This window comes from Oncorhynchus kisutch, linkage group LG29, assembly GCF_002021735.2.
Source record: "Oncorhynchus kisutch isolate 150728-3 linkage group LG29, Okis_V2, whole genome shotgun sequence".
In the NCBI taxonomy this organism is placed as follows: Eukaryota; Metazoa; Chordata; class Actinopteri; order Salmoniformes; family Salmonidae; genus Oncorhynchus; species Oncorhynchus kisutch.
In genome coordinates, this window is record NC_034202.2 from 27,004,625 (window position 1) to 27,012,231 (window position 7,607).

Sequence of the window (7,607 nt, forward strand, 5' to 3'; positions counted from 1 at the left end):
ACACCAAATCAATCTGTGTTTTAGAGCAACAAGTCACCCTGGTTGGCCCTTTAACTAGCTGTGTAAGGTCAAAGGTATTAGTGATCCGTTTGAGGGTTTTCCTACAACACTTGTCTTCATAATTAATGTTAAAATCTCCCATTAAGATGACCTCTTTCCCAAAATCACATTCCCTATGCATGGTATTAAACTGATCAAAAAACACTTTTGGTGGAAGGTGGCCTATACATTCCAATGAGGGTAAAAGACATTTGGGGAGACAGTGTAACGTTCAGGCCGATACATTCTAGTTCATTATCACATGACCACTCAATTTGTTTACATCGGATATGTTCTTTAATGTAAATCATCACACCCCCTCCTCTTCCCTCAATCCTGTCTCTCCTGAAAACATTGTAGCCAGGCACAACCAAAGCAGCACATGGAGAGTGTTTATGGAGCCATGTCTCTGAGAGGCAGAGAAAGTCAAGGTTGGAGTCTGAGTAGATGTTGAATTTGATCACTTTTTGGAATGACACTACGAATGTTCAAGTGCCCCCCTAGTAGTCCCTTGGGCTTAGCTCGTGGGTCCCAGATGACTCGAGAGTGATTGACACATTGAAAAAAGTTAAATTTGAAGTGTTTTCTGACGGCTGGGTTTAGGCCGTTTTGTTTCGTTTTGATTAGGGGCAGTTCGGTATCGCAATTAACAATCCCTCCCGCCTGCACTGGATGCGGGGAATTAATTAAAATAGCTTGCGTACCAGAAGCAGAGTCAGGGATCGCATATAGCGACTCTGGTATGTTTGAAGAGTCAAAATCTATCCTGGAGCCGGGTGAGTCGAGAGAAACCATAGGACCATAGCACTCACCCACCTCCACAGCGGCGACGACCAGTGGACGAGGCCATCCACCGCTCTCCACTCCGGTGCGTATCACTGGCTCGGTGATATTGGGCCCAGGATTGAGTTGTACATCCCCGGAGAGCAGGAGGGTAGCGAACAGGTAGTTTAACAGTTTCCGATAAATGTTGGACTTGTGTTTGTTACGCCTAAGCGGTTCAGTAGAATAAGGAGCGAGGTAGACTTGGCCATTATTCAGAACATTATGGTATGCTGTGTACTGTCCGCTCCCGTGGAACGGTGAACCAATATGTTTGGTGTTGATATTCTCCGGTAGTAGACTGATTGTGTCATCCCAGCAAGGACGCACTGAGATTATCAGTAGAGCAGCTACATAACTGACAATCATGGCAGAGTACTGGAGATAAAACACATAATTGCGCTTTAACTCTTTGCATGAGTTACTTAGCTGGGATCGGCGTACACCTGATGGTTTAGATAAAATTACAGCATTCGAATGAGAAGCGGCACCTGCCGCACCACCCTGTCTTCCGTCCGCCATTTTTCTTCCGTCCGCCATCACACTGCTTGCATCCAACCTTCAGCTTCTTGTAACTTTTTCTTGTTGTAACTCAGGCTAAATAGCTGTGTCTATTTAGCACCTTTTTCTTAAGTTCTTAAATTCAAAGGGTTTAATGTGTAGTAATAAAGAGGGTTTAAATCCTTTAAGGGATGTCCTTGGATGTGCTAGCAGAGCTAACCACTAAAACTACTGTTACAATGTAGAGGTCCCACGATAGTCCCTCTCAGACTCACTTGGCAGATGGGAGACCTTTTTAAACAAACAAACACAAACAAGTACAACTAGGTGATTACTCTCCTGTGTGCATACAGTATTCGAGCTTTGTGTTCTCTTGTTTTGTGAAAACACAACTATAATCCCCATGACGATACCACCATGAAACCAATAAGAGGACTCCAGTGGCAACCTGTGAAGCTCTGGTGAACTCCATGCCCAGGAGGGTTAAGGCAGTGCTGGAAAATGGTGGCCACACAAAATATTGACACTTTGGGCCCAATTTGGACATTTTCACTTAGGGGTGTACTCATTTTTGTTGCCAGCGGTTTAGACATTAATGGCTGTGTGTTGAGTTATTTTGAGGGGACAGCAAATGTACACTGTTATACAAGCTGCACACTCACTACTTTACATTGTAGCAAAGTGTAATTTCTTCAGTGTTGTCACATGAAAAGATATACAGCCAATGAGATCAACATACCCCCTGTTGGGATAGGAAGCTCTTTTCTAATTAAGTATCATCTCGGGACTCATTCTCTTAGAGGAATTCAAACAAATATAGATTATTTGCCAGAAACCACAATCTGACTTTGCAAAAGGTTTGCAAGTGTAAATGCATCAATAGCTTGTAAGCCTATTGGCTCAGGTCCTATAATGTTAGTTGCTAACTGCCTAGAGGTGCTGGCTGGGAGTCAACATTTCTAATAAAACAAAAGAATCTGGCACCCTATGACCTCATAGATCAAATAAAAGCTGTTTCCATGAACACACACACACAACCTCCCTCACCAGGGTGGTACCACTGAGTACGTGTGTAGGATCTTAATTTGATCACTCTTTTGTTCCTGATAAATTTCCTGCATCACAGGAAATGAAGATGAACTTCTTGATTTACATAAATTCACTGAAAACCCACACTACCATACGGTTGTACTAACAGTATTGCACTTTGCACGTAGCCTACTTTTAGCCAGCTAATAGTCTAACCACAGATTAAGCAACATTATGGACTAAATGTAAAAATCCTGTTGCTATATGATTATTTTGCTGTGACAATATAGGTCAAATTAAGATCCTACATCTGTAAATTAGAGATACTTTATCTATGGAAAGTCGGCATGAGAGTAAATTCCTAACAGGCCTGATCTGGGCATCGCCTCATCTGTTCCATCAGTAATGCTCTGGACCATGGTTGTATTTATGAAACTCTCTGGGCTGAGCTAAAAGCCTCCTAGCTGTTTTCTTATAATTGTGAGGGAGGCAGAGCTCGAGCCTGGCTATCACATGCTCTCTGTGATGAGGAACACTGGCCTCCCTTGTGTGGCGGCAAGTGATTGACACACCAGACGTAACCAGCCAACAGACACTGAGCCTGTGGCACCCTACCCACTAATGTTATTCCTATTGGAGAGGCTGCAAAAGAAACTGAACCTCTGTTTCATATGGCTTACACTCACGTATCCGATCTAGCCCTGCAATTACTCCATTACTGGGACATTTACAGTCCATGTACATTTTGCTTTGCTGAGGTTAGGAATATGCTGTTTCAATAGCAGTCTGCAAACCTTCTCATGGGGTATGGCACATTTCCCACAGGCTAAATAGAAGTGAAGAAGGCTATTTACGGGACAACATTCCATGGCTCACATTTACTGGGAGTTTCACCAGCATAGAGTCCTCACAACATTTCCATGAATACTTCAGAACAGTATATATACATGGGGTATGGCACATTTGTAGTTTTCAGTATTGAGCATGTGTTAATCTGTGACCCAAACAAGGCCTTAATTAATTTGACACATTTTTCATGCAGTGTCTGGATTGAAGGAAGGTATAGGTGGTGCTTTTACAGTAATGGTTTGACAGTGTATAATGCAGTATACCCAGTTCTGGGGGAGAATAGTATTTTAAGCCATTGTTTTTAGTTGAGTGAAGTCTTGCCCCCCCCCCCCTCCCATTGAGGTTACTTCCTGTGAAGGAAAGTAAGTAGCTAGTCAAGATAGAAGGGTGTATGGAATAATAAAATGTTGGTCAGTTATGCAATTGAAATCACAGTTGAATAGTCAATCAGTGGTGGTCAGTGCCGTTTATGATGAGGGAGGAGCATGGCCTTATTTATATTACAGCATATTGGATGACTGTCATTCATACTCCATTCACCCAGTTCAACGTAACATCGATAGGTTTAGGCTACTGCACGAAACTCACATTTTCCCTATACCCATCATGAGGTTGCTACAACGTAGCCTATGAATGAATGAACGTTTACAGGTGCACACAGGTCGAGAGACAAATCTGAGGGGACAGACAGTGACATTCAATATCGGCTTTCACACTCTTGTCTGTGTCTAGGGTGTAAGTCCAACAGTTAGTCCAACAGTTGCAAACAAAGTTTCTATTGGACAAATTCGGGTATGTTTATCCCCGTTTTGTTCCATTTTCCTGCCGTTTAAGAACCTTTTTTTCAACAGAATCGGCGGAATGAATACACCCCTGATCACGGGTAAACACAGTTCACGTTCATAGCAGCCACGTTGTATTACATTTCTCACATTGATGCACTCACCTCTTCCCTTCGCTTGTGGACTTCAATGCACAACACATCAGCTGAATGTGACCAGGCAAAAAAAACTTTCCAAGCCAAACCACTACACACAGCCTACATCGTTGTCACCATATTAGCTAAAGTAACATCCTAGTCCGCATAGCTGATAGAACTAATGCATTAGTAAACCGCTACAATCATGAAGTAACGTTACAGTGTACAGTCAGTTAGCAGTTACACGGCGGGCCTCAGTGGCAATAATGTAGTTAAATCAAAAGCTTACCTTGACTTGGAAGAGTTCCAGTGTTGTGTTGGAAAGTCATAGCCAGCTAGCTAACATAGCATCCCTCTGTTTGAGCCGGGTGTTTGCGTAACTGAACTAGCTAGCTAAATAAGTGACAGTGAAAGTGAAATAAATGTCAAAATCTATTTCTCTCTTGCCTGGGAGCATTTCTCTCTTTAATTTTAGAAGAAATTAATTTGTTCTACTCACCACATTTTATGCACTGCAGTGCTAGTTAGCTGTAGCTTGTGCTTTCGGTACTAGATGGATTCTCTGTTCATTTGATTGGGTGGACAACATGTCAGTTGCTGCAAGAGCTCTGATAGGTTGGAGGATGTCCTCCGTCATAATTACTGTGTAAGTCTATGGAAGGGGATGAGAACCATGAGCCTCCTAGGTTTTGTACTGAAGTCAATGTACCCAGAGGAGGACAGAAGCTAGCTGTCCTCTGGCTACACCATGGTGCTACCCCACAGAGTACTGTTGAGGCTACTGTAGACCTTTTTTGCAAATTTAATTATGTCTTTCAATTATTTGGTGACATGTTATTATATTTAGTATAGTTCTATCTAAAAAAGGATCACTTTTTAGATGTATTACAATTACATTTTTGGGAAATTCACAGAGGAGGATGGTCCTTCCCTTCCTCCTCGGAGGAGCCTCTACTGTAGTCAATATATATATAATGAGCTCTGTGTGACTTATGGTGAATTGTGCAACAGTAGGGTAACGTACTGTATCTGCGTTTTCTTTGACCATTGTGGCGTTGAAATTAAATCCAAGCATGTGTTATTGACCAGCCCCCATTGCAGAAGGGGAGTGATATGCATAGTGGGTCAGAAACTCTTCAACAGACATTTGTGGTTGTCGTGGTTCTCAACCCACTTTATGCTGTTTTGCTTTCATCCATCTTGGGGAAAAAGTTTGACCATCTTGTCAATGTAACTTAAATAGTTTTTACTCATGTCTGGAAAAAAACACTTGTGAAAACCCTCCTGTTATCATTTAGCTGCCTTGCCTGAGGCATAGAAATGCACAGCAGAGGATACGTATCCCAGCTGCACTGAGAGACAAGTTATTAGAAAAAAAAATCTGAGTGTGACAATACCACAAGAGAGACGGATCAGGATGTGGATAGCATGTCACCCATCACCGGGTTGGGGATTTTGTAATGCCGAAAGCAGAGAAACCAGTACTGTCTCACAGACAAATGTGTGGGTTGGCAGTTGCAAACTAGTCTGGGCTGGTTGCAGATAGAGAGAAGCAGCCGTGAGTCCCCCTTGTTGTGTCATGTTTTAGAACAAGAGAGAGAACAAGAAATATGATAAGGACAATATGGCCGTCTTTCAACACTTTGTCTTGTCTGTTGACCAGTAGGATAGCTATCTGTGCTCCTGTATCCTTTCTGAGTTGGAGAGAAATGCTTGATGTTGATATTGAGTGAACTCCTTCAATCTGCAGTGAGATACAGGTAGAAACCTTCAGTCAGGAGTGTGCCTCAGGAGAGTGTATGGGAAGTAATCTCTTATGCGTTCGTAAAAACTCCCGCAATATCCAACAATCTTCTTGAAGCCATTAGGGTCAACAGTTTCTCCTCGTCCTTGAATATTACGGCGGGTCTGGATAGACTGCTGTGTCCATTCTAACAAAAAGAGGACAAGAAATACATCGATATAAAAAGGCAAAGCTTATCTATTGGCAGAAGTCTGATGTTTGATAGTCCATACTCTTCCATTCCCATAGAGTGTGGGAGAAGAGAAGGGCGCCTGCTTTTCTTTGATAGTCCATACTCTTCCATTCCCATAGAGTGTGGGAGAAGAGAAGGGCGCCTGCTTTTCTTTGAAGGTCCAAGCTCTACTGGAAGGTGCTCTCTGCATCTGTTTTCAATCTTGGCTTTTCTCTCCTTCTTTTTACTCTCCCTTGTCAGGATGTGAGTGGATGCCTAGAGAATGAATGTCTCTCGACCAGCACAGCTGAGCTTTCTTTTTATGTGTGGGATTTTTTTTGAAGTGGGCGAAGGGGAGGTAGGGTCAGTGAAGGCATTTAACTGGTCTCTGTAAAGTCGGCCTTGGACAGACAACGTCTAAATGTTCAGTGTGTGTGTGTGTATGTCTTTGTGTGTGTGTGTGTGTGTGTGTGTGTGTGTGTGTGTGTGTGTGTGTGTGTGTGTGTGTGTGTGTGTGTGTGTGTGTGTGTGTGTGTGTGTGTGTGTGTGTGTGTGTGCGTGAGAGAGAGAGAGAATTAGGTTTAGGGTTAGGAGCCAGGGTTAGTTTTAGGGTAAGGGTTAAGGTTAGGTTTTTGGGTTAAGGTTAGGGTAAGAGTACGGTTAGGGTTAGGAAAAATAGGATTTTGAATTGGACTAAATTTTGTCCCCCCACAAGGTTAGCTGTACAAGACTGTGTGTGTGTGTGTGTGTGTGTGTGTGTGTGTGTGTGTGTGTGTGTGTGGCGTGTGAATATGTATGTGTGTACAGTACGTGTGTGTGTCTTTTCCCTCCTCCGTTAGCTAATATAATAGAAACCGTGACACTAAATTCAGTACTTCAATACTTATGACTTTTTGGAGCGTCAAATCAAATCAAATGTATTTATATAGCCCTTCGTACATCAGCTGATATCTCAAAGTGCTGTACAGAAACCCAGCCTAAAACCCCAAACAGCAAGCAATGCAGGTGTAGAAGCACGGTGGCTAGGAAAAACTCCCTAGAAAGGCCAAAACCTAGGAAGAAAGCCTGGTTCCTCTCTAGGTATGTGGGGTGGCCAGTCCTCTTCTGGCTGTGCCGGGTGGAGATTATAACAGAACATGGTCCACTTCAAACTAATTTACCTGTACTGTGTATGGGATCATATTCATGTGGAATTTCCCCCATAGCACTGCTGTCTGGAGATGTTAGTAATGGTTAGTATGTTAGCATGTTCCTGCTGTCTGGAGATGTTAGTAATGGTTAGTATGTTAGCATGTTCCTGCTGTCTGGAGATGTTAGTAATGGTTAGTATGTTAGCATGTTCCTGCTGTCTGGAGATGTTAGTAATGGTTAGTATGTTGGCATGTTCCTGCTGTCTGGAGATGTTAGTAATGGTTAGTATGTTAGCATGTTCCTGCTGTCTGTAGATGTTAGTAATGGTTAGTATGTTAGCATGTTCCTGCTGTCTGGAGATG